At 44.1% G+C, this 25,753-nt stretch overlaps 10 non-coding genes and 1 pseudogene across 10 annotated transcripts; all 11 read left to right on the top strand.

Annotated features, from left to right (window-relative positions):
- Positions 1–7,001: 7,001 nt before the first annotated feature.
- Positions 7,002–7,120, top strand: LOC138409427 (5S ribosomal RNA). The gene has a single exon (XR_011242691.1). It is a non-coding gene; the product is annotated as a 5S ribosomal RNA (ribosomal RNA).
- Positions 7,121–8,043: 923 nt separating this feature from the next.
- On the top strand, positions 8,044–8,162 carry LOC138409416 (5S ribosomal RNA). Its single transcript, XR_011242690.1, has one exon. It is a non-coding gene; the product is annotated as a 5S ribosomal RNA (ribosomal RNA).
- Positions 8,163–10,720: 2,558 nt separating this feature from the next.
- LOC138408662 (5S ribosomal RNA) lies at positions 10,721–10,839 on the top strand. The gene has a single exon (XR_011241981.1). It is a non-coding gene; the product is annotated as a 5S ribosomal RNA (ribosomal RNA).
- A 930-nt stretch (positions 10,840–11,769) lies between these two features.
- Positions 11,770–11,888, top strand: LOC138409405 (5S ribosomal RNA). Its single transcript, XR_011242689.1, has one exon. It is a non-coding gene; the product is annotated as a 5S ribosomal RNA (ribosomal RNA).
- A 4,925-nt stretch (positions 11,889–16,813) lies between these two features.
- Positions 16,814–16,932, top strand: LOC138409394 (5S ribosomal RNA). Its single transcript, XR_011242686.1, has one exon. It is a non-coding gene; the product is annotated as a 5S ribosomal RNA (ribosomal RNA).
- Positions 16,933–17,855: 923 nt separating this feature from the next.
- On the top strand, positions 17,856–17,974 carry LOC138409383 (5S ribosomal RNA). Its single transcript, XR_011242685.1, has one exon. It is a non-coding gene; the product is annotated as a 5S ribosomal RNA (ribosomal RNA).
- Positions 17,975–20,532: 2,558 nt separating this feature from the next.
- On the top strand, positions 20,533–20,651 carry LOC138409371 (5S ribosomal RNA). The gene has a single exon (XR_011242683.1). It is a non-coding gene; the product is annotated as a 5S ribosomal RNA (ribosomal RNA).
- Positions 20,652–21,385: 734 nt separating this feature from the next.
- Positions 21,386–21,494, top strand: LOC138409393 (5S ribosomal RNA; annotated as a pseudogene).
- A 964-nt stretch (positions 21,495–22,458) lies between these two features.
- Positions 22,459–22,529, top strand: trnag-gcc (transfer RNA glycine (anticodon GCC)). Its single transcript has one exon. It is a non-coding gene; the product is annotated as a tRNA-Gly (tRNA).
- A 303-nt stretch (positions 22,530–22,832) lies between these two features.
- Positions 22,833–22,951, top strand: LOC138409360 (5S ribosomal RNA). The gene has a single exon (XR_011242676.1). It is a non-coding gene; the product is annotated as a 5S ribosomal RNA (ribosomal RNA).
- A 923-nt stretch (positions 22,952–23,874) lies between these two features.
- Positions 23,875–23,993, top strand: LOC138409349 (5S ribosomal RNA). Its single transcript, XR_011242669.1, has one exon. It is a non-coding gene; the product is annotated as a 5S ribosomal RNA (ribosomal RNA).
- Positions 23,994–25,753: the final 1,760 nt, after the last annotated feature.

Raw genomic sequence — 25,753 nt, 5'->3', positions numbered from 1 at the left:
AAGCATTCTCTCTGGGTCCGTTCATTTATTTATTTATTTCCGATTCCCCAAAAGACGGGGTTCGCATCCCGATCGCGCTGTTATTGAACGTGATATTTCTGAGCAAAAAGCATTGAAAATACGTGGAGATTAACAATTAATTCTTATGACTCATGACTACTATGACCACTATATTGTTTTTATTTAAGCAGGACAAAAAGGCAGTGTGCAATATTTCAAAGAAAGTTCCAGTTTTATTTATGAACATGTGAAATAATGCATATATGACAAATGAAATAATTGGGCTGTAAGTAAAGTTTTAGAAATAATATAGATAATTTAAGACAACAATTAGATATGACAATGACACAGTACATACATAGGGAGGGGGAGTATACAGTGATAGATACAGTGCTGGTTAATATGACAAGTAGAAAACTGGTGTTTCTGGTCATGCAATAATGTTAAAGTAAGTAAAAAAATTAAGTAAAAGAAAAAAAAAAGAAAGAAAAAACTATACAGCTATATTCAGCTCAACAGAAGTCTAAAGAACCTATGATCTATAGACATATAACCATGCGGAACAATTAACATAATAACCCAATAACATATGAACCTTTTCATGTTTACAATCTATTTACTTTCATACAGAAGACTAGACGGAAGCATTGACTTATTTACATCCAAACGATTGTTAACAACAGAGCACTAAGTACATCTGTACAACAAAACAGTCCAAACTATGCACAAAAGATCAAGTTTCTACATACTGGCATATATACCTTTCACACATTCATACATTCAGACATTTGTAAAATAAATAAAGAAATAAAAAAAAAAGAACACAACAAACAAACCAAACTAGTTTCTGGTGTGTACATTTTCATGCATTCACACATAAAGAAAAGAAAAAAAGAAAAGGAAAAAACAATATATGTACACTTTGTTTTACAACTATTAATTTGTAGTCTATTTACATATACACAGACAAAGAACCTGTACGTCTAGAGACATATACACAAGTCAAATAAGAAACATTAAGAACAATAATTAAATAAACAATAATGAAATAAAATCAAATAAAATGGGTACAAACAATGGGTATACAGGGAAATCATTTCTTCCTTTCTTCCACAGTTCTTTGTCTCTCAGCCTCATAGAAAGGAGACGGCTGAAACTCGGGCCAGCTCATCTCCTTGGCCATGCCCTTATCTCTGTACAAAGAGTACACCTTTGATGGGCAATAAATGTATTTCCCTGCCACTCCAGGGAAGCCCGTGTGAATGTGAGGGCTGTTTGGTCCCTGTTTCAGTTCCAAGCGGCAGAATCTGCAGAGGCGGACTGTTGGTTGTGGGTGTGGTTGTGGGTCTGGTTGTGGGTCTTGTCTCTTCCTCCTTCCAGGTGCTCTTGGCCCTGTCGCCAAAGCCAACCAGCTGGTCGTCCTCTGATGTGGCTGTCACCACACCCTCTCCCCTGGCCTCGTAGGCGAGGAGAGACTGGATCTCTGCAAAACTCAGAGCATAATTCACAAAGGACAGTAGACTATCCTTGCTATGCCCCTCGGGCCTGAAACGACCTGCAGCCTCCTCCTTACGCATATCCTTGACAAGGTAACATGTAGAGCCAACATCATTCTCCAAAAGCCACCTGAAAGCCTTCCCTTTATACTTGCCAAACTGCAGGATGTAGTCTCCTAGCACCTCCGTCCTGTCTGAGGCATCACCCCCTCTCTGACGAACCGCAGCCAGGGCATTCTGCCGCACGAGGTCCTCTCTCAGGGCAGACCTGTCCTGACGAGTGGGGTCATCCTTGATCCGTCTGGCTTCTGCAGAGGGTTCCTGTAAGAGAAATCCACCTGGTCCCTTGCGGAACACAACACTGAGTTTACCTGGGAAGAACACCACCCTCTGCTTCTTGACCTACCATAAAGTAAAAACATAAGTTTGGATTATCTTCTATGAACTTCAGTCAAATAGTTCAGAGGGTAAAGACAATAGTTTCTCACACCTCTGAGTCTGGGAGGAAGTACAGTGTGTGCGTGTGTGTGTGTGGGGGCTTGCAGTGAAATAGTTCATAGGGTCAAGACAATAGTTTATCACACCTCTCTGATCCTTATCTACTCACAGTGTGTGTGTGTGTGTGTGTGTGTGTGTGTGTGTGTGTGTGTGGGCGCGGGCGCGAAAACAACAGGGGGGGTGGGACGGTCTTTGCAGCAGGAGTTGGAGAGCAGTTATGTGTGTGTGAGAGAGAGGGGGGGGTAGGAGAAGTGAATGCCTAGATCAAAGTCTTATTACACTTGATTAATACAGTAGGCAGACCTCTACTGCTTGTCTGAAAGTCTACTCTGGCACTACTAGTTCTGTCAAATGAATTTGAACATATTAATATCACATTTGTATTTTAAAAAAAGAGATGGTATCAATCCCTTAGTAGTACAGCTGTTTTAGTTGATGCAATATGTAGCCTAACTAGTCAGACATCTTAGGAGTAACAGATCCATGGTGTTAAGATGAGTTAACATCACGACATCAAAACCAGATACACAAAAATATGAAATACAATCATGTTATCACGTAATTTCAACACACGTTTGTAGCGTCAGTCTCTTAGCAAGTGAGCAATGCTGAGGTAGGCTATAGTTAACTTATCAACAAAAGATTGATATAAACGGACTGACAAGACTATTTAACGTCACGTCATGAAAACTATGCATATAGCTATATAAAACGATCATGTCCATTCATACTTTGACGTGTTATTTCACCACAAATCTTCTGCGTTACCCTGCGAGTGGTGCTAAGCAACTGCTGACATGACATTACTGTCAATACCGCGCTGACGAATATATAATATTAAGCAACAACCTAAAAACCACACACAATCTCAACAAATAGCATGATGTTCATTCATTATTTAGTCCATAATTACCCCAAACTTAATTCCGGGCAGTTCTATCGCATCAACCAAGCGAATAAGCAGCAGCAGCGAACTAATGTTATCAGAAAGCAGGCTAACTTTTATGAAAATAAAACAACGTGTCTTACCTTTGACGAATGAAAATGACTTGAATGTTTGAATGATGCACAGCCCCTGTAAGAACACGTAATGACATCAACAATAGACAGTGAATATGCACGCTTTTATGACCGTCTGCCGTTAGAGGTTTGCCTGAAGGAAAAAAAAAAAATATCGGAGGACCGAGAGTCTATAGAAAAAGTCGGAACAGCGCCACAGCCGGAAGAGTGGTCAAAAGAATATTACATCCACACTGTGGTTCAGCACTATCATTGAAATGCATGTTAAAAAGCGTTTAGGTCGGTTTAGCTAAACTTTTCTCGAAGGCCGCGCGGGGGCCAGTCGAGAATACTGGACCAGTCCAGCAAGCCAATAGGATCGAAGCATTCTCTCTGGGTCCGTTCATTTATTTATTTATTTCCGATTCCCCAAAAGACGGGGTTCGCATCCCGATCGCGCTGTTATTGAATGTGATATTTCTGAGCAAAAAGCATTGAAAATACGTGGAGATTAACAATTAATTCTTATGACTCATGACTACTATGACCACTATATTGTTTTTATTTAAGCAGGACAAAAAGGCAGTGTGCAATATTTCAAAGAAAGTTCCAGTTTTATTTATGAACATGTGAAATAATGTATATATGACAAATGAAATAATTGGGCTGTAAGTAAAGTTTTAGAAATAATATAGATAATTTAAGACAACAATTAGATATGACAATGACACAGTACATACATAGGGAGGGGGAGTATACAGTGATAGATACAGTGCTGGTTAATATGACAAGTAGAAAACTGGTGTTTCTGGTCATGCAATAATGTTAAAGTAAGTAAAAAAATTAAGTAAAAGAAAAAAAAAAGAAAGAAAAAACTATACAGCTATATTCAGCTCAACAGAAGTCTAAAGAACCTATGATCTATAGACATATAACCATGCGGAACAATTAACATAATAACCCAATAACATATGAACCTTTTCATGTTTACAATCTATTTACTTTCATACAGAAGACTAGACGGAAGCATTGACTTATTTACATCCAAACGATTGTTAACAACAGAGCACTAAGTACATCTGTACAACAAAACAGTCCAAACTATGCACAAAAGATCAAGTTTCTACATACTGGCATATATACCTTTCACACATTCATACATTCAGACATTTGTAAAATAAATAAAGAAATAAAAAAAAAAGAACACAACAAACAAACCAAACTAGTTTCTGGTGTGTACATTTTCATGCATTCACACATAAATAAAAGAAAAAAAGAAAAGAAAAACAATATATGTACACTTTGTTTTACAACTATTAATTTGTAGTCTATTTACATATACACAGACAAAGAACCTGTACGTCTAGAGACATATACACAAGTCAAATAAGAAACATTAAGAACAATAATTAAATAAACAATAATGAAATAAAATCAAATAAAATGGGTACAAACAATGGGTATACAGGGAAATCATTTCTTCCTTTCTTCCACAGTTCTTTGTCTCTCAGCCTCATAGAAAGGAGACTGCTGAAACTCGGGCCAGCTCATCTCCTTGGCCATGCCCTTATCTCTGTACACCTTTGATGGGCAATAAATGTATTTCCCTGCCACTCCAGGGAAGCCCGTGTGAATGTGAGGGCTGTTTGGTCCCTGTTTCAGTTCCAAGCGGCAGAATCTGCAGAGGCGGACTGTTGGTTGTGGGTGTGGTTGTGGTTGTGGGCCTGGTTGTGGGTCTTGTCTCTTCCTCCTTCCAGGTGCTCTTGGCCCTGTCGCCAAAGCCAACCAGCTGGTCGTCCTCTGATGTGGCTGTCACCACACCCTCTCCCCTGGCCTCGTAGGCAAGGAGAGACTGGATCTCTGCAAAACTCAGAGCATAATTCACAAAGGACAGTAGACTATCCTTGCTATGCCCCTCGGGCCTGAAACGACCTGCAGCCTCCTCCTTACGCATATCCTTGACAAGGTAACATGTAGAGCCAACATCATTCTCCAAAAGCCACCTGAAAGCCTTCCCTTTATACTTGCCAAACTGCAGGATGTAGTCTCCTAGCACCTCCGTCCTGTCTGAGGCATCACCCCCTCTCTGACGAACCGCAGCCAGGGCATTCTGCCGCACGAGGTCCTCTCTCAGGGCAGACCTGTCCTGACGAGTGGGGTCATCCTTGATCCGTCTGGCTTCTGCAGAGGGTTCCTGTAAGAGAAATCCACCTGGTCCCTTGCGGAACACAACACTGAGCTTACCTGGGAAGAACACCGCCCTCTGCATCTTGACCTACCATAAAGTAAAAACATAAGTTTGGGTTATCTTCTATGAACTTCAGTCAAATAGTTCAGAGGGTAAAGGCAATAGTTTCTCACACCTCTGAGTCTGGGAGGAAGTACAGTGTGTGCGTGTGTGTGTGGGGGGGGGCTTGCAGTGAAATAGTTCATAGGGTCAAGACAATAGTTTATCACACCTCTCTGATCCTTATCTACTCACAGTGTGTGTGTGTGGGCGCGAAAACAACAGGGGGGTGGGACGGTCTTTGCAGCAGGAGTTGGAGAGCAGTTATGTGTGTGTGAGAGAGGGGGGGGGGGGGTAGGAGAAGTGAATGCCTAGATCAAAGTCTTATTACACTTGATTAATACGGTAGGCAGACCTCTACTGCTTGTCTGAAAGTCTACTCTGGCACTACTAGTTCTGCCAAATGAATTTGAACATATTAATATCACATTTGTATTTTAAAAAAAGAGATGGTATCAATCCCTCAGTAGTACAGCTGTTTTAGTTGATGCAATATGTAGCCTAATTAGTCAGACATCTTAGGAGTAACAGATCCATGGTGTAAAGATGAGTTAACATCACGACATCAAAACCAGATACACAAAAATATGAAATACAATCATGTTATCACGTAATTTCAACACACGTTTGTAGCGTCAGTCTCTTAGCAAGTGAGCAATGCTGAGGTAGGCTATAGTTAACTTATCAACAAAAGATTGATATAAACGGACTGACAAGACTATTTAACGCCACGTCATGAAAACTATGCAAATAACTATATAAAACGATCATGTCCATTCATACTTTGACGTGTTATTTCACCACAAATCTTCTGCGTTACCCTGCGAGTGGTGCTAGGCAACTGCTGACACGACATTACTGTCAATACCGCGCTGACGAATATATAATATTAAGCAACAACCTAAAAACCACACACAATCTCAACAAATAGCATGATGTTCATTCATTATTTAGTCCATAATTACCCCAAACTTAATTCCGGGCAGTTCTATCGCATCAACCAAGCGAATAAGCAGCAGCAGCGAACTAATGTTATCAGAAAGCAGGCTAACTTTTATGAAAATAAAACAACGTGTCTTACCTTTGACGAATGAAAATGACTTGAATGTTTGAATGATGCACAGCCCCTGTAAGAACACGTAATGACATCAACAATAGACAGTGAATATGCACGCTTTTATGACCGTCTGCCGTTAGAGGTTTGCCTGAAGGAAAAAAAAAAAAATATCGGAGGACCGAGAGTCTATAGAAAAAGTCGGAACAGCGCCACAGCCGGAAGAGTGGCCAAAAGAATATTACATCCACACTGTGGTTCAGCACTATCATTGAAATGCATGTTAAAAAGCGTTTAGGTCGGTTTAGCTAAACTTTTCTCGAGGGCCGCGCGGGAGGCCCGGGTTCGATTCCCGGCTAATGCAATAGACATTTTTTTGAGACAGAAGTTGTTTCTGCCCAGTTTCAGGCTGAGGACCTTTCACGTGTTAAGAAAAGGTGATAACCACTACACTACAGACACTGACGAACAGTGAATCCCCAGGGCCTGACACTGGTAAATACACCATAACCAACCAGAGTCCCATAAGCCGTTTTCTGAGAGGAGCCAAATCTATTTGCAAAGAATTTGCTACTAGGGGTCCTTTGAGATTTCAGAAGAGAGATTCAAAACTGCGAGTGAGTGATGATTCACATGTATAAAGGAGGTATTGTGGCTGGAGTCTATCGCTTACGGCCATACCACCCTGAACACGCCCGATCTCGTCCGATCTCGGAAGCTAAGCAGGGTCGGGCCTGGTTAGTACTTGGATGGGAGACCGCCTGGGAATACCAGGTGCTGTAAGCTTTTTAGACTTTACATTGCAGAGGGCACTGTTGCTGCTGCTTCAGAGGAGAAACATCTTGGAAAGAGCAGGAAAGACTATTCATCAAAGAAAAAAAGGATATGGAACCCTCGCATCATCACTGAAGGAAGAAAGTGAGCATTCAAAAGACCATATGTAGTCAAAACACTACTTTATCCGTGTCATTTCAACATGTCAGTCTCAAAATGTCATATTTGGAGAGAGCGGTGAGTTTACTCAGCATCAAGGAAAAAACAGTTTATGTAACCCTGACATAGTTAATGAAGGATATGATTGAAAATTCAAATTATTTTTTTTGGGCTTGCAATACTAGGACAAAATGACACCTTCAGTTTATTTTTCCTGCACAATAAAACAGTTGAAGGAACTCCAGAGTGTCAATGGTCACAAAGTAGCAAAACTGTGGATTAGGGTGATGATTCTCTTTGCCGCCAGCAGATGGTGCAGTTGCTGCTGCTTCAGAGGAGACACATCTTGGAAAGAGCAGGAAAGACTGTTCATCAAAGAAAAAAAGGATACGGAACCCTTGCATCATCACTGAAGGAAGAAAGTGAGCATTCAAAAGAACATATGTAGTCAAAACACTACTTTATTCATATTTTATTAACACATCATTTTCAAAATGTCATATTTGCAGAGAGAGATGAAAGAGCAGGGAGTTTACTCTGCATCAAGGAAGCAACTGGATACGAAACACTGACAATATTGCTGAAGGAAATTTTTGAAAATTGTAATGATATTTTTCTTGCAACGATACGACAAAATTGCACCTTGAGCTTGTTTTTCAGAACAATTTAACCCCCGCCCCCCCACACCTCAAGATTCCATGGTCGCAAAGCAACAGAACAATTGAGGATGGTGATGGTTCACATGTATAAAGGAGGTATTGTGGCTGGAGTCTATCGCTTACGGCCATACCACCCTGAACACGCCCGATCTCGTCCGATCTCGGAAGCTAAGCAGGGTCGGGCCTGGTTAGTACTTGGATGGGAGACCGCCTGGGAATACCAGGTGCTGTAAGCTTTTTAGACTTTACTTTGCAGAGGGCGCTGTTGCTGCTGCTTCAGAGTAGACAAAATTACACCTTCAGTTTATTTTCCCTGCACAATAAAACAGTTGAAGGAACTCCAGAGTGTCAATGGTCACAAAGTAGCAAAACTGTGGATTAGGGTGATGATTCTCTTTGCCGCCAGCAGATGGTGCAGTTGCTGCTGCTTCAGAGGAGACACATCTTGGAAAGAGCAGGAAAGACTGTTCATCAAAGAAAAAAAGGATACGGAACCCTTGCATCAATATGGCGCCGTACTAACGGGAGCCTGTCGTAGCAGGTCCGTGTATTACTGTCGGTCTTTTGTGTTTTTATTACGTTTGCTGTTTGTTTTTTATATTTATTTTTGCACTGCTCTGTGCATCTTCGTGCCGCACAAAGACGAGATGCTTTTGCAACCGATTGGACACTTTTTATCACTTTTAACCGCACTTCGGTCTCTTCGGATCACTGGAAGCATGCCGGCAACACACGCCGGGATTGTTTACACCCGCGACCAGCTGATGGCCCTGAGGCACACCCCCCTCTTGGCCGGAGAGAGACCCACCATCCCGGAGGAACTAAAGAAGAGACGGCGGGGCTGTAGAGCGGGGCTTAAACGGAGGATGGCGAAGAGGAAGTTTAAGCCCTTCATCCCTGCAGTTATCACTGGAAACGTGAGGTCGCTGGCAAATAAAGTGGACGAACTGGAAGCGCTCATCAGAACGCAGAGGGAGTACAGGGAGTCCAGTATTGTGTGTCTCACGGAAACGTGGCTGCACGAGCAGATACCGGACTCCAACGTCACCATTCCCGGCTTCCAGACGGTTCGAGCCGACAGAGACACCACCGCGACCGGCAAGAAGAAAGGAGGGGGTCTCGCCGTGCTCGTGAACAACAGGTGGTGTCACTCCGGGTACGTCACCGTCAAACAGCGTGTATGCAACCCGGACATCGAGCTCGTCGCAGTCGGACTTCGTCCATATTATTTGCCGAGGGAGTTTACCAGTGTTTTCGCCATCACTGTTTATATTCCTCCATCTGGGAACGCAGCAGCAGCGTGTGACGTCATCCACACTGTAACTGCAGGATTACAAACACAACACCCCGGGGCCTTCATCGTCATCACAGGTGACTTTAACCATGCTTCCCTCTCATCCACACTCCCAACATTCTTCCAGTTTGTAAAATGTGCCACCCGTGACAATAAGACTTTGGACCTGCTGTATGCAAATGTTAAGGATGCATACAGCTCCACTGCCCTGCCACCACTGGGCAGATCAGACCACAACCTAGTCCTGCTCTCCCCATCATACAAGCCTGTGGTTCAGCGGCACCCAGTCAAAGTGAGGACAGTGAGGAAATGGACTCCTGAGGCCATGGAAACACTGCGTGGAGCGCTGGAGGCCACAGACTGGGATGCTCTGTATGAGCCACATGGTGAGGACATTGATGGCATGACTGACTGTGTCTCTGAGTACATTGGGTTCTGCATAGACAACACCATCCCCACTAAAGAGGTCCGCTGTTACCCAAATAACAAACCGTGGGTAACAAGCGACCTGAAGGCCCTTCTCAACGAGAAGAAGAGAGCCTTTAGATCACGGGACAGAGCAGAACTCAAACGGGTACAAAGGGAGCTAAAGCGCAGCATCAGGGAGAGCAAGGACAACTACAGAAGAAAACTGGAGCACAAACTGGAGGACAACAATAGCAGAGACGTCTGGAGTGGGATAAAGGAGATCACCGGCTTCCAGAGGAGAGGTGAGGGAGCAACGGGGAATGAACGACGTGCGAACGAGCTGAACACGTTCTTCAATAGGTTCAACAACAACCCCCCCACCCCCAGCGGACCCTCCACTGCCTCCACTGCCTCTACTGCTTCTCAGAGCAACAACCCCCCACCTCCCCCCACCACCCTCTGCCCCACACCACACCCGTCACCATCTCCCCCCACCCCTCCGCTGGCTTTCACCACAGACTTTTTCACACCTTCCACCCCCGGGACATCCTCACATCACCCACAGTCCCCCACCACCACCACCTCCTGCAACACACACCTCTTTGCATCACCCTCAAACCCACCACTGACATCCCCTACCCTCCAGTCTGGACTGCACATCACAGCCAGCCAGGTGACTCCTTAATTTCCCTCCGGGGATGAATAAAGTACTCTATCTATCATCACTGAAGGAAGAAAGTGAGCATTCAAAAGACCATATGTAGTCAAAACACTACTTTATTCATATTTTATTAACACATCATTTTCAAAATGTCATATTTGCAGAGAGAGATGAAAGAGCAGGGAGTTTACTCTGCATCAAGGAAACAACTGGATATGAAACACTGACAATATTGCTGAAGGAAATTTTTGAAAATTGTAATGATATTTTTCTTGCAACGATACGACAAAATTGCACCTTGAGCTTGTTTTTCAGAACAATTTAACCCCCGCCCCCCCACACCTCAAGATTCCATGGTCGCAAAGGAACAGAACAATTGAGGATGGTGATGATTCACATGTATAAAGGAGGTATTGTGGCTGGAGTCTATCGCTTACGGCCATACCACCCTGAACACGCCCGATCTCGTCCGATCTCGGAAGCTAAGCAGGGTCGGGCCTGGTTAGTACTTGGATGGGAGACCGCCTGGGAATACCAGGTTCTGTAAGCTTTTTAGACTTTACATTGCAAAGAGCAGAGGGCACTGTTGCTGCTGCTTCAGAGGAGAAACATCTTGGAAAGAGCAGGAAAGACTATTCATCAAAGAAAAAAAGGATATGGAACCCTCGCATCATCACTGAAGGAAGAAAGTGAGCATTCAAAAGACCATATGTAGTCAAAACACTACTTTATCCGTGTCATTTCAACATGTCAGTCTCAAAATGTCATATTTGGAGAGAGCGGTGAGTTTACTCAGCATCAAGGAAAAAACAGTTTATGTAACCCTGACATAGTTAATGAAGGATATGATTGAAAATTCAAATTATTTTTTTTTGGCTTGCAATACTAGGACAAAATGACACCTTCAGTTTATTTTCCCTGCACAATAAAACAGTTGAAGGAACTCCAGAGTGTCAATGGTCACAAAGTGGAAAATGTTTGGATTAGGGTGATGATTCTCTTTGCCGCCAGCAGATGGTGCAGTTGCTGCTGCTTCAGAGGAGACACATCTTGGAAAGAGCAGGAAAGACTGTTCATCAAAGAAAAAAAGGATACGGAACCCTTGCATCATCACTGAAGGAAGAAAGTGAGCATTCAAAAGAACATATGTAGTCAAAACACTACTTTATTCATATTTTATTAACACATCATTTTCAAAATGTCATATTTGCAGAGAGAGATGAAAGAGCAGGGAGTTTACTCTGCATCAAGGAAGCAACTGGATACGAAACACTGACAATATTGCTGAAGGAAATTTTTGAAAATTGTAATGATATTTTTCTTGCAACGATACGACAAAATTGCACCTTGAGCTTGTTTTTCAGAACAATTTAACCCCCGCCCCCCCACACCTCAAGATTCCATGGTCGCAAAGCAACAGAACAATTGAGGATGGTGATGATTCACATGTATAAAGGAGGTATTGTGGCTGGAGTCTATCGCTTACGGCCATACCACCCTGAACACGCCCGATCTCGTCCGATCTCGGAAGCTAAGCAGGGTCGGGCCTGGTTAGTACTTGGATGGGAGACCGCCTGGGAATACCAGGTGCTGTAAGCTTTTTAGACTTTACATTGCAAAGAGCAGAGGGCGCTGTTGCTGCTGCTTCAGAGGAGACACATCTTGGAAAGAGCAGGAAAGACTGTTCATCAAAGAAAAAAAGGATATGGAACCCTCGCATCATCACTGAAGGAAGAAAGTGAGCATTCAAAAGACCATATGTAGTCAAAACACTACTTTATCCGTGTCATTTCAACATGTCAGTCTCAAAATGTCATATTTGGAGAGAGCAGTGAGTTTACTCAGCATCAAGGAAAAAACAGTTTATGTAACCCTGACATAGTTAATGAAGGATATGATTGAAAATTCAAATTATTTTTTTTTGGCTTGCAATACTAGGACAAAATGACACCTTCAGTTTATTTTCCCTGCACAATAAAACAGTTGAAGGAACTCCAGAGTGTCAATGGTCACAAAGTAGCAAAACTGTGGATTAGGGTGATGATTCTCTTTGCCGCCAGCAGATGGTGCAGTTGCTGCTGCTTCAGAGGAGACACATCTTGGAAAGAGCAGGAAAGACTGTTCATCAAAGAAAAAAAGGATACAGAACCCTTGCATCATCACTGAAGGAAGAAAGTGAGCATTCAAAAGAACATATGTAGTCAAAACACTACTTTATTCATATTTTATTAACATATCATTTTCAAAATGTCATATTTGCAGAGAGAGATGAAAGAGCAGGGAGTTTACTCTGCATCAAGGAAGCAACTGGATACGAAACACTGACAATATTGCTGAAGGAAATTTTTGAAAATTGTAATGATTTTTTTCTTGCAACGATACAACAAAGTTGCACCTGGAGCTTGTTTTTCAGAACGCAGGGCTATGCGTAAGGCGCAGGGCTATGCGTAAGGCGCAGGGCTATGCGTAAGGCGCAGGGCTATGCGTAAGGCGCAGGGCTATGCGTAAGGCGCAGGGCTATGCGTAAGGCGCAGGGCTATGCGTAAGGCGCAGGGCTATGCGTAAGGCGCAGGGCTATGGTGTAGCTTTGAAGCAGAGGCATGAATCTTGCCATGTCAGGCTTGAGTAAGAAATACAAACCCTTCTCCTATCTTACCTGGCACCTCACCAGAGCACAATAAAACACCTGCCAAGAAGCGGGTGTCAGTATCTGTTGAACATTACAGGAATGGCAGCAACCTTTCTTTCCATCTGAGTTGGAAAAGTTTCAGAAAAAAAAAAAAAAGGGGTGCCCTTTATAAAAAATCATGCATTGGTGGTTCAGTGGTAGAATTCTCGCCTGCCACGCGGGGGCCAGTCGAGAATACTGGACCAGTCCAGCAAGCCAATAGGATCGAAGCATTCTCTCTGGGTCCGTTCATTTATTTATTTATTTCCGATTCCCCAAAAGACGGGGTTCGCATCCCGATCGCGCTGTTATTGAATGTGATATTTCTGAGCAAAAAGCATTGAAAATACGTGGAGATTAACAATTAATTCTTATGACTCATGACTACTATGACCACTATATTGTTTTTATTTAAGCAGGACAAAAAGGCAGTGTGCAATATTTCAAAGAAAGTTCCAGTTTTATTTATGAACATGTGAAATAATGTATATATGACAAATGAAATAATTGGGCTGTAAGTAAAGTTTTAGAAATAATATAGATAATTTAAGACAACAATTAGATATGACAATGACACAGTACATACATAGGGAGGGGGAGTATACAGTGATAGATACAGTGCTGGTTAATATGACAAGTAGAAAACTGGTGTTTCTGGTCATGCAATAATGTTAAAGTAAGTAAAAAAATTAAGTAAAAGAAAAAAAAAAGAAAGAAAAAACTATACAGCTATATTCAGCTCAACAGAAGTCTAAAGAACCTATGATCTATAGACATATAACCATGCGGAACAATTAACATAATAACCCAATAACATATGAACCTTTTCATGTTTACAATCTATTTACTTTCATACAGAAGACTAGACGGAAGCATTGACTTATTTACATCCAAACGATTGTTAACAACAGAGCACTAAGTACATCTGTACAACAAAACAGTCCAAACTATGCACAAAAGATCAAGTTTCTACATACTGGCATATATACCTTTCACACATTCATACATTCAGACATTTGTAAAATAAATAAAGAAATAAAAAAAAAAGAACACAACAAACAAACCAAACTAGTTTCTGGTGTGTACATTTTCATGCATTCACACATAAATAAAAGAAAAAAAGAAAAGAAAAACAATATATGTACACTTTGTTTTACAACTATTAATTTGTAGTCTATTTACATATACACAGACAAAGAACCTGTACGTCTAGAGACATATACACAAGTCAAATAAGAAACATTAAGAACAATAATTAAATAAACAATAATGAAATAAAATCAAATAAAATGGGTACAAACAATGGGTATACAGGGAAATCATTTCTTCCTTTCTTCCACAGTTCTTTGTCTCTCAGCCTCATAGAAAGGAGACTGCTGAAACTCGGGCCAGCTCATCTCCTTGGCCATGCCCTTATCTCTGTACACCTTTGATGGGCAATAAATGTATTTCCCTGCCACTCCAGGGAAGCCCGTGTGAATGTGAGGGCTGTTTGGTCCCTGTTTCAGTTCCAAGCGGCAGAATCTGCAGAGGCGGACTGTTGGTTGTGGGTGTGGTTGTGGTTGTGGGCCTGGTTGTGGGTCTTGTCTCTTCCTCCTTCCAGGTGCTCTTGGCCCTGTCGCCAAAGCCAACCAGCTGGTCGTCCTCTGATGTGGCTGTCACCACACCCTCTCCCCTGGCCTCGTAGGCGAGGAGAGACTGGATCTCTGCAAAACTCAGAGCATAATTCACAAAGGACAGTAGACTATCCTTGCTATGCCCCTCGGGCCTGAAACGACCTGCAGCCTCCTCCTTACGCATATCCTTGACAAGGTAACATGTAGAGCCAACATCATTCTCCAAAAGCCACCTGAAAGCCTTCCCTTTATACTTGCCAAACTGCAGGATGTAGTCTCCTAGCACCTCCGTCCTGTCTGAGGCATCACCCCCTCTCTGACGAACCGCAGCCAGGGCATTCTGCCGCACGAGGTCCTCTCTCAGGGCAGACCTGTCCTGACGAGTGGGGTCATCCTTGATCCGTCTGGCTTCTGCAGAGGGTTCCTGTAAGAGAAATCCACCTGGTCCCTTGCGGAACACAACACTGAGCTTACCTGGGAAGAACACCGCCCTCTGCATCTTGACCTACCATAAAGTAAAAACATAAGTTTGGGTTATCTTCTATGAACTTCAGTCAAATAGTTCAGAGGGTAAAGGCAATAGTTTCTCACACCTCTGAGTCTGGGAGGAAGTACAGTGTGTGCGTGTGTGTGTGGGGGGGGGCTTGCAGTGAAATAGTTCATAGGGTCAAGACAATAGTTTATCACACCTCTCTGATCCTTATCTACTCACAGTGTGTGTGTGTGGGCGCGAAAACAACAGGGGGGTGGGACGGTCTTTGCAGCAGGAGTTGGAGAGCAGTTATGTGTGTGTGAGAGAGGGGGGGGGGGGGGGTAGGAGAAGTGAATGCCTAGATCAAAGTCTTATTACACTTGATTAATACGGTAGGCAGACCTCTACTGCTTGTCTGAAAGTCTACTCTGGCACTACTAGTTCTGCCAAATGAATTTGAACATATTAATATCACATTTGTATTTTAAAAAAAGAGATGGTATCAATCCCTCAGTAGTACAGCTGTTTTAGTTGATGCAATATGTAGCCTAACTAGTCAGACATCTTAGGAGTAACAGATCCATGGTGTAAAGATGAGTTAACATCACGACATCAAAACCAGATACACAAAAATATGAAATACAATCATGTTATCACGTAATTTCAACACACGTTTGTAGCGTCAGTCTCTTAGCAAGTGAGCAATGCTGAGGTAGGCTATAGTTAACTTATCAACAAAAGATTGATATAAACGGACTGACAAGACTATTTAACGCCACGTCATGAAAACTATGCAAATAACTATATAAAACGATCATGTCCATTCATACTTTGACGTGTTATTTCACCACAAATCTTCTGCGTTACCCTGCGAGTGGTGCTAGGCAACTGCTGACACGACATTACTGTCAATACCGCGCTGACGAATATATAATATTAAGCAACAACCTAAAAACCACACACAATCTCAACAAATAGCATGATGTTCATTCATTATTTAGTCCATAATTACCCCAAACTTAATTCCGGGCAGTTCTATCGCATCAACCAAGCGAATAAGCAGCAGCAGCGAACTAATGTTATCAGAAAGCAGGCTAACTTTTATGAAAATAAAACAACGTGTCTTACCTTTGACGAATGAAAATGACTTGAATGTTTGAATGATGCACAGCCCCTGTAAGAACACGTAATGACATCAACAATAGACAGTGAATATGCACGCTTTTATGACCGTCTGCCGTTAGAGGTTTGCCTGAAGGAAAAAAAAAAAAATATCGGAGGACCGAGAGTCTATAGAAAAAGTCGGAACAGCGCCACAGCCGGAAGAGTGGCCAAAAGAATATTACATCCACACTGTGGTTCAGCACTATCATTGAAATGCATGTTAAAAAGCGTTTAGGTCGGTTTAGCTAAACTTTTCTCGAGGGCCGCGCGGGAGGCCCGGGTTCGATTCCCGGCTAATGCAATAGACATTTTTTTGAGACAGAACTTGTTTCTGCCCAGTTTCAGGCTGAGGACCTTTCACGTGTTAAGAAAAGGTGATAACCACTACACTACAGACACTGACGAACAGTGAATCCCCAGGGCCTGACACTGGTAAATACACCATAACCAACCAGAGTCCCATAAGCCGTTTTCTGAGAGGAGCCAAATCTATTTGCAAAGAATTTGCTACTAGGGGTCCTTTGAGATTTCAGAAGAGAGATTCAAAACTGCGAGTGAGTGATGATTCACATGTATAAAGGAGGTATTGTGGCTGGAGTCTATCGCTTACGGCCATACCACCCTGAACACGCCCGATCTCGTCCGATCTCGGAAGCTAAGCAGGGTCGGGCCTGGTTAGTACTTGGATGGGAGACCGCCTGGGAATACCAGGTGCTGTAAGCTTTTTAGACTTTACATTGCAGAGGGCACTGTTGCTGCTGCTTCAGAGGAGAAACATCTTGGAAAGAGCAGGAAAGACTATTCATCAAAGAAAAAAAGGATATGGAACCCTCGCATCATCACTGAAGGAAGAAAGTGAGCATTCAAAAGACCATATGTAGTCACAACACTACTTTATCCGTGTCATTTCAACATGTCAGTCTCAAAATGTCATATTTGGAGAGAGCGGTGAGTTTACTCAGCATCAAGGAAAAAACAGTTTATGTAACCCTGACATAGTTAATGAAGGATATGATTGAAAATTCAAATTATTTTTTTTGGGCTTGCAATACTAGGACAAAATGACACCTTCAGTTTATTTTTCCTGCACAATAAAACAGTTGAAGGAACTCCAGAGTGTCAATGGTCACAAAGTAGCAAAACTGTGGATTAGGGTGATGATTCTCTTTGCCGCCAGCAGATGGTGCAGTTGCTGCTGCTTCAGAGGAGACACATCTTGGAAAGAGCAGGAAAGACTGTTCATCAAAGAAAAAAAGGATACGGAACCCTTGCATCATCACTGAAGGAAGAAAGTGAGCATTCAAAAGACCATATGTAGTCAAAACACTACTTTATTCATATTTTATTAACACATCATTTTCAAAATGTCATATTTGCAGAGAGAGATGAAAGAGCAGGGAGTTTACTCTGCATCAAGGAAGCAACTGGATACGAAACACTGACAATATTGCTGAAGGAAATTTTTGAAAATTGTAATGATATTTTTCTTGCAACGATACGACAAAATTGCACCTTGAGCTTGTTTTTCAGAACAATTTAACCCCCGCCCCCCCACACCTCAAGATTCCATGGTCGCAAAGCAACAGAACAATTGAGGATGGTGATGGTTCACATGTATAAAGGAGGTATTGTGGCTGGAGTCTATCGCTTACGGCCATACCACCCTGAACACGCCCGATCTCGTCCGATCTCGGAAGCTAAGCAGGGTCGGGCCTGGTTAGTACTTGGATGGGAGACCGCCTGGGAATACCAGGTGCTGTAAGCTTTTTAGACTTTACTTTGCAGAGGGCGCTGTTGCTGCTGCTTCAGAGTAGACAAAATTACACCTTCAGTTTATTTTCCCTGCACAATAAAACAGTTGAAGGAACTCCAGAGTGTCAATGGTCACAAAGTAGCAAAACTGTGGATTAGGGTGATGATTCTCTTTGCCGCCAGCAGATGGTGCAGTTGCTGCTGCTTCAGAGGAGACACATCTTGGAAAGAGCAGGAAAGACTGTTCATCAAAGAAAAAAAGGATACGGAACCCTTGCATCAATATGGCGCCGTACTAACGGGAGCCTGTCGTAGCAGGTCCGTGTATTACTGTCGGTCTTTTGTGTTTTTATTACGTTTGCTGTTTGTTTTTTATATTTATTTTTGCACTGCTCTGTGCATCTTCGTGCCGCACAAAGACGAGATGCTTTTGCAACCGATTGGACACTTTTTATCACTTTTAACCGCACTTCGGTCTCTTCGGATCACTGGAAGCATGCCGGCAACACACGCCGGGATTGTTTACACCCGCGACCAGCTGATGGCCCTGAGGCACACCCCCCTCTTGGCCGGAGAGAGACCCACCATCCCGGAGGAACTAAAGAAGAGACGGCGGGGCTGTAGAGCGGGGCTTAAACGGAGGATGGCGAAGAGGAAGTTTAAGCCCTTCATCCCTGCAGTTATCACTGGAAACGTGAGGTCGCTGGCAAATAAAGTGGACGAACTGGAAGCGCTCATCAGAACGCAGAGGGAGTACAGGGAGTCCAGTATTGTGTGTCTCACGGAAACGTGGCTGCACGAGCAGATACCGGACTCCAACGTCACCATTCCCGGCTTCCAGACGGTTCGAGCCGACAGAGACACCACCGCGACCGGCAAGAAGAAAGGAGGGGGTCTCGCCGTGCTCGTGAACAACAGGTGGTGTCACTCCGGGTACGTCACCGTCAAACAGCGTGTATGCAACCCGGACATCGAGCTCGTCGCAGTCGGACTTCGTCCATATTATTTGCCGAGGGAGTTTACCAGTGTTTTCGCCATCACTGTTTATATTCCTCCATCTGGGAACGCAGCAGCAGCGTGTGACGTCATCCACACTGTAACTGCAGGATTACAAACACAACACCCCGGGGCCTTCATCGTCATCACAGGTGACTTTAACCATGCTTCCCTCTCATCCACACTCCCAACATTCTTCCAGTTTGTAAAATGTGCCACCCGTGACAATAAGACTTTGGACCTGCTGTATGCAAATGTTAAGGATGCATACAGCTCCACTGCCCTGCCACCACTGGGCAGATCAGACCACAACCTAGTCCTGCTCTCCCCATCATACAAGCCTGTGGTTCAGCGGCACCCAGTCAAAGTGAGGACAGTGAGGAAATGGACTCCTGAGGCCATGGAAACACTGCGTGGAGCGCTGGAGGCCACAGACTGGGATGCTCTGTATGAGCCACATGGTGAGGACATTGATGGCATGACTGACTGTGTCTCTGAGTACATTGGGTTCTGCATAGACAACACCATCCCCACTAAAGAGGTCCGCTGTTACCCAAATAACAAACCGTGGGTAACAAGCGACCTGAAGGCCCTTCTCAACGAGAAGAAGAGAGCCTTTAGATCACGGGACAGAGCAGAACTCAAACGGGTACAAAGGGAGCTAAAGCGCAGCATCAGGGAGAGCAAGGACAACTACAGAAGAAAACTGGAGCACAAACTGGAGGACAACAATAGCAGAGACGTCTGGAGTGGGATAAAGGAGATCACCGGCTTCCAGAGGAGAGGTGAGGGAGCAACGGGGAATGAACGACGTGCGAACGAGCTGAACACGTTCTTCAATAGGTTCAACAACAACCCCCCCACCCCCAGCGGACCCTCCACTGCCTCCACTGCCTCTACTGCTTCTCAGAGCAACAACCCCCCACCTCCCCCCACCACCCTCTGCCCCACACCACACCCGTCACCATCTCCCCCCACCCCTCCGCTGGCTTTCACCACAGACTTTTTCACACCTTCCACCCCCGGGACATCCTCACATCACCCACAGTCCCCCACCACCACCACCTCCTGCAACACACACCTCTTTGCATCACCCTCAAACCCACCACTGACATCCCCTACCCTCCAGTCTGGACTGCACATCACAGCCAGCCAGGTGACTCCTTAATTTCCCTCCGGGGATGAATAAAGTACTCTATCTATCATCACTGAAGGAAGAAAGTGAGCATTCAAAAGACCATATGTAGTCAAAACACTACTTTATTCATATTTTATTAACACATCATTTTCAAAATGTCATATTTGCAGAGAGAGATGAAAGAGCAGGGAGTTTACTCTGCATCAAGGAAACAACTGGATATGAAACACTGACAATATTGCTGAAGGAAATTTTTGAAAATTGTAATGATATTTTTCTTGCAACGATACGACAAAATTGCACCTTGAGCTTGTTTTTCAGAACAATTTAACCCCCGCCCCCCCACACCTCAAGATTCCATGGTCGCAAAGGAACAGAACAATTGAGGATGGTGATGATTCACATGTATAAAGGAGGTATTGTGGCTGGAGTCTATCGCTTACGGCCATACCACCCTGAACACGCCCGATCTCGTCCGATCTCGGAAGCTAAGCAGGGTCGGGCCTGGTTAGTACTTGGATGGGAGACCGCCTGGGAATACCAGGTGCTGTAAGCTTTTTAGACTTTTCTTTGCAGAGGGCGCTGTTGCTGCTGCTTCAGAGGAGACAAAATTACACCTTCAGTTTATGTAACCCTGACATAGTTAATGAAGGATATGATTGAAAATTCAAATTATTTTTTTTTGGCTTGCAATACTAGGACAAAATGACACCTTCAGTTTATTTTCCCTGCACAATAAAACAGTTGAAGGAACTCCAGAGTGTCAATGGTCACAAAGTGGAAAATGTTTGGATTAGGGTGATGATTCTCTTTGCCGCCAGCAGATGGTGCAGTTGCTTCTGCTTCAGAGGAGACACATCTTGGAAAGAGCAGGAAAGACTGTTCATCAAAGAGAAAAAGGATACGGAACCCTCGCATCATCACTGAAGGAAGAAAGTGAGCATTCAAAAGACCATATGTAGTCAAAACACTACTTTATTCATATTTTATTAACACATCATTTTCAAAATGTCATATTTGCAGAGAGAGATGAAAGAGCAGGGAGTTTACTCTGCATCAAGGAAGCAACTGGATACGAAACACTGACAATATTGCTGAAGGTCATTTTTGAAAATTGTAATGATATTTTTCTTGCAACGATACGACAAAATTGCACCTTGAGCTTGTTTTTCAGAACAATTTAACCCCCGCCCCCCCACACCTCAAGATTCCATGGTCGCAAAGCAACAGAACAATTGAGGATGGTGATGATTCACATGTATAAAGGAGGTATTGTGGCTGGAGTCTATCGCTTACGGCCATACCACCCTGAACACGCCCGATCTCGGAAGCTAAGCAGGGTCGGGCCTGGTTAGTACTTGGATGGGAGACCGCCTGGGAATACCAGGTGCTGTAAGCTTTTTAGACTTTTCTTTGCAGAGGGCGCTGTTGCTGCTGCTTCAGAGGAGACAAAATTACACCTTCAGTTTATTTTCCCTGCACAATAAAACAGTTGAAGGAACTCCAGAGTGTCAATGGTCACAAAGTAGCAAAACTGTGGATTAGGGTGATGATTCTCTTTGCCGCCAGCAGATGGTGCAGTTGCTGCTGCTTCAGAGGAGACACATCTTGGAAAGAGCAGGAAAGACTGTGCATCATCACTGAAGGAAGAAAGTGAGCATTCAAAAGAACATATGTAGTCAAAACACTACTTTATTCATATTTTATTAACATATCATTTTCAAAATGTCATATTTGCAGAGAGAGATGAAAGAGCAGGGAGTTTACTCTGCATCAAGGAAGCAACTGGATACGAAACACTGACAATATTGCTGAAGGAAATTTTTGAAAATTGTAATGATTTTTTTCTTGCAACGATACAACAAAGTTGCACCTGGAGCTTGTTTTTCAGAACGCAGGGCTTTGCGTAAGGCGCAGGGCTATGCGTAAGGCGCAGGGCTATGCGTAAGGCGCAGGGCTATGCGTAAGGCGCAGGGCTATGCGTAAGGCGCAGGGCTATGCGTAAGGCGCAGGGCTATGCGTAAGGCGCAGGGCTATGCGTAAGGCGCAGGGCTATGCGTAAGGCGCAGGGCTATGCGTAAGGCGCAGGGCTATGCGTAAGGCGCAGGGCTATGCGTAAGGCGCAGGGCTATGGTGTAGCTTTGAAGCAGAGGCATGAATCTTGCCATGTCAGGCTTGAGTAAGAAATACAAACCCTTCTCCTATCTTACCTGGCACCTCACCAGAGCACAATAAAACACCTGCCAAGAAGCGGGTGTCAGTATCTGTTGAACATTACAGGAATGGCAGCAACCTTTCTTTCCATCTGAGTTGGAAAAGTTTCAGAAAAAAAAAAAAAAGGGGTGCCCTTTATAAAAAATCATGCATTGGTGGTTCAGTGGTAGAATTCTCGCCTGCCACGCGGGAGGCCCGGGTTCGATTCCCGGCTAATGCAATAGACATTTTTTTGAGACAGAAGTTGTTTCTGCCCAGTTTCAGGCTGAGGACCTTTCACGTGTTAAGAAAAGGTGATAACCACTACACTACAGACACTGACGAACAGTGAATCCCCAGGGCCTGACACTGGTAAATACACCATAACCAACCAGAGTCCCATAAGCCGTTTTCTGAGAGGAGCCAAATCTATTTGCAAAGAATTTGCTACTAGGGGTCCTTTGAGATTTCAGAAGAGAGATTCAAAACTGCGAGTGAGTGATGATTCACATGTATAAAGGAGGTATTGTGGCTGGAGTCTATCGCTTACGGCCATACCACCCTGAACACGCCCGATCTCGTCCGATCTCGGAAGCTAAGCAGGGTCGGGCCTGGTTAGTACTTGGATGGGAGACCGCCTGGGAATACCAGGTGCTGTAAGCTTTTTAGACTTTACATTGCAGAGGGCACTGTTGCTGCTGCTTCAGAGGAGAAACATCTTGGAAAGAGCAGGAAAGACTATTCATCAAAGAAAAAAAGGATATGGAACCCTCGCATCATCACTGAAGGAAGAAAGTGAGCATTCAAAAGACCATATGTAGTCAAAACACTACTTTATCCGTGTCATTTCAACATGTCAGTCTCAAAATGTCATATTTGGAGAGAGCGGTGAGTTTACTCAGCATCAAGGAAAAAACAGTTTATGTAACCCTGACATAGTTAATGAAGGATATGATTGAAAATTCAAATTATTTTTTTTGGGCTTGCAATACTAGGACAAAATGACACCTTCAGTTTATTTTTCCTGCACAATAAAACAGTTGAAGGAACTCCAGAGTGTCAATGGTCACAAAGTAGCAAAACTGTGGATTAGGGTGATGATTCTCTTTGCCGCCAGCAGATGGTGCAGTTGCTGCTGCTTCAGAGGAGACACATCTTGGAAAGAGCAGGAAAGACTGTTCATCAAAGAAAAAAAGGATACGGAACCCTTGCATCATCACTGAAGGAAGAAAGTGAGCATTCAAAAGAACATATGTAGTCAAAACACTACTTTATTCATATTTTATTAACACATCATTTTCAAAATGTCATATTTGCAGAGAGAGATGAAAGAGCAGGGAGTTTACTCTGCATCAAGGAAGCAACTGGATACGAAACACTGACAATATTGCTGAAGGAAATTTTTGAAAATTGTAATGATATTTTTCTTGCAACGATACGACAAAATTGCACCTTGAGCTTGTTTTTCAGAACAATTTAACCCCCGCCCCCCCACACCTCAAGATTCCATGGTCGCAAAGCAACAGAACAATTGAGGATGGTGATGATTCACATGTATAAAGGAGGTATTGTGGCTGGAGTCTATCGCTTACGGCCATACCACCCTGAACACGCCCGATCTCGTCCGATCTCGGAAGCTAAGCAGGGTCGGGCCTGGTTAGTACTTGGATGGGAGACCGCCTGGGAATACCAGGTGCTGTAAGCTTTTTAGACTTTACTTTGCAGAGGGCGCTGTTGCTGCTGCTTCAGAGTAGACAAAATTACACCTTCAGTTTATTTTCCCTGCACAATAAAACAGTTGAAGGAACTCCAGAGTGTCAATGGTCACAAAGTAGCAAAACTGTGGATTAGGGTGATGATTCTCTTTGCCGCCAGCAGATGGTGCAGTTGCTGCTGCTTCAGAGGAGACACATCTTGGAAAGAGCAGGAAAGACTGTTCATCAAAGAAAAAAAGGATACGGAACCCTTGCATCAATATGGCGCCGTACTAACGGGAGCCTGTCGTAGCAGGTCCGTGTATTACTGTCGGTCTTTTGTGTTTTTATTACGTTTGCTGTTTGTTTTTTATATTTATTTTTGCACTGCTCTGTGCATCTTCGTGCCGCACAAAGACGAGATGCTTTTGCAACCGATTGGACACTTTTTATCACTTTTAACCGCACTTCGGTCTCTTCGGATCACTGGAAGCATGCCGGCAACACACGCCGGGATTGTTTACACCCGCGACCAGCTGATGGCCCTGAGGCACACCCCCCTCTTGGCCGGAGAGAGACCCACCATCCCGGAGGAACTAAAGAAGAGACGGCGGGGCTGTAGAGCGGGGCTTAAACGGAGGATGGCGAAGAGGAAGTTTAAGCCCTTCATCCCTGCAGTTATCACTGGAAACGTGAGGTCGCTGGCAAATAAAGTGGACGAACTGGAAGCGCTCATCAGAACGCAGAGGGAGTACAGGGAGTCCAGTATTGTGTGTCTCACGGAAACGTGGCTGCACGAGCAGATACCGGACTCCAACGTCACCATTCCCGGCTTCCAGACGGTTCGAGCCGACAGAGACACCACCGCGACCGGCAAGAAGAAAGGAGGGGGTCTCGCCGTGCTCGTGAACAACAGGTGGTGTCACTCCGGGTACGTCACCGTCAAACAGCGTGTATGCAACCCGGACATCGAGCTCGTCGCAGTCGGACTTCGTCCATATTATTTGCCGAGGGAGTTTACCAGTGTTTTCGCCATCACTGTTTATATTCCTCCATCTGGGAACGCAGCAGCAGCGTGTGACGTCATCCACACTGTAACTGCAGGATTACAAACACAACACCCCGGGGCCTTCATCGTCATCACAGGTGACTTTAACCATGCTTCCCTCTCATCCACACTCCCAACATTCTTCCAGTTTGTAAAATGTGCCACCCGTGACAATAAGACTTTGGACCTGCTGTATGCAAATGTTAAGGATGCATACAGCTCCACTGCCCTGCCACCACTGGGCAGATCAGACCACAACCTAGTCCTGCTCTCCCCATCATACAAGCCTGTGGTTCAGCGGCACCCAGTCAAAGTGAGGACAGTGAGGAAATGGACTCCTGAGGCCATGGAAACACTGCGTGGAGCGCTGGAGGCCACAGACTGGGATGCTCTGTATGAGCCACATGGTGAGGACATTGATGGCATGACTGACTGTGTCTCTGAGTACATTGGGTTCTGCATAGACAACACCATCCCCACTAAAGAGGTCCGCTGTTACCCAAATAACAAACCGTGGGTAACAAGCGACCTGAAGGCCCTTCTCAACGAGAAGAAGAGAGCCTTTAGATCACGGGACAGAGCAGAACTCAAACGGGTACAAAGGGAGCTAAAGCGCAGCATCAGGGAGAGCAAGGACAACTACAGAAGAAAACTGGAGCACAAACTGGAGGACAACAATAGCAGAGACGTCTGGAGTGGGATAAAGGAGATCACCGGCTTCCA

This window comes from Paralichthys olivaceus, chromosome 5 (genome assembly GCF_024713975.1).
Source record: "Paralichthys olivaceus isolate ysfri-2021 chromosome 5, ASM2471397v2, whole genome shotgun sequence".
Taxonomy (NCBI): domain Eukaryota; kingdom Metazoa; phylum Chordata; class Actinopteri; order Pleuronectiformes; family Paralichthyidae; genus Paralichthys; species Paralichthys olivaceus.
The sequence above is the reverse complement of the archived record's forward strand: the minus strand, read 5'-3'. Positions and strand labels throughout refer to the sequence as shown.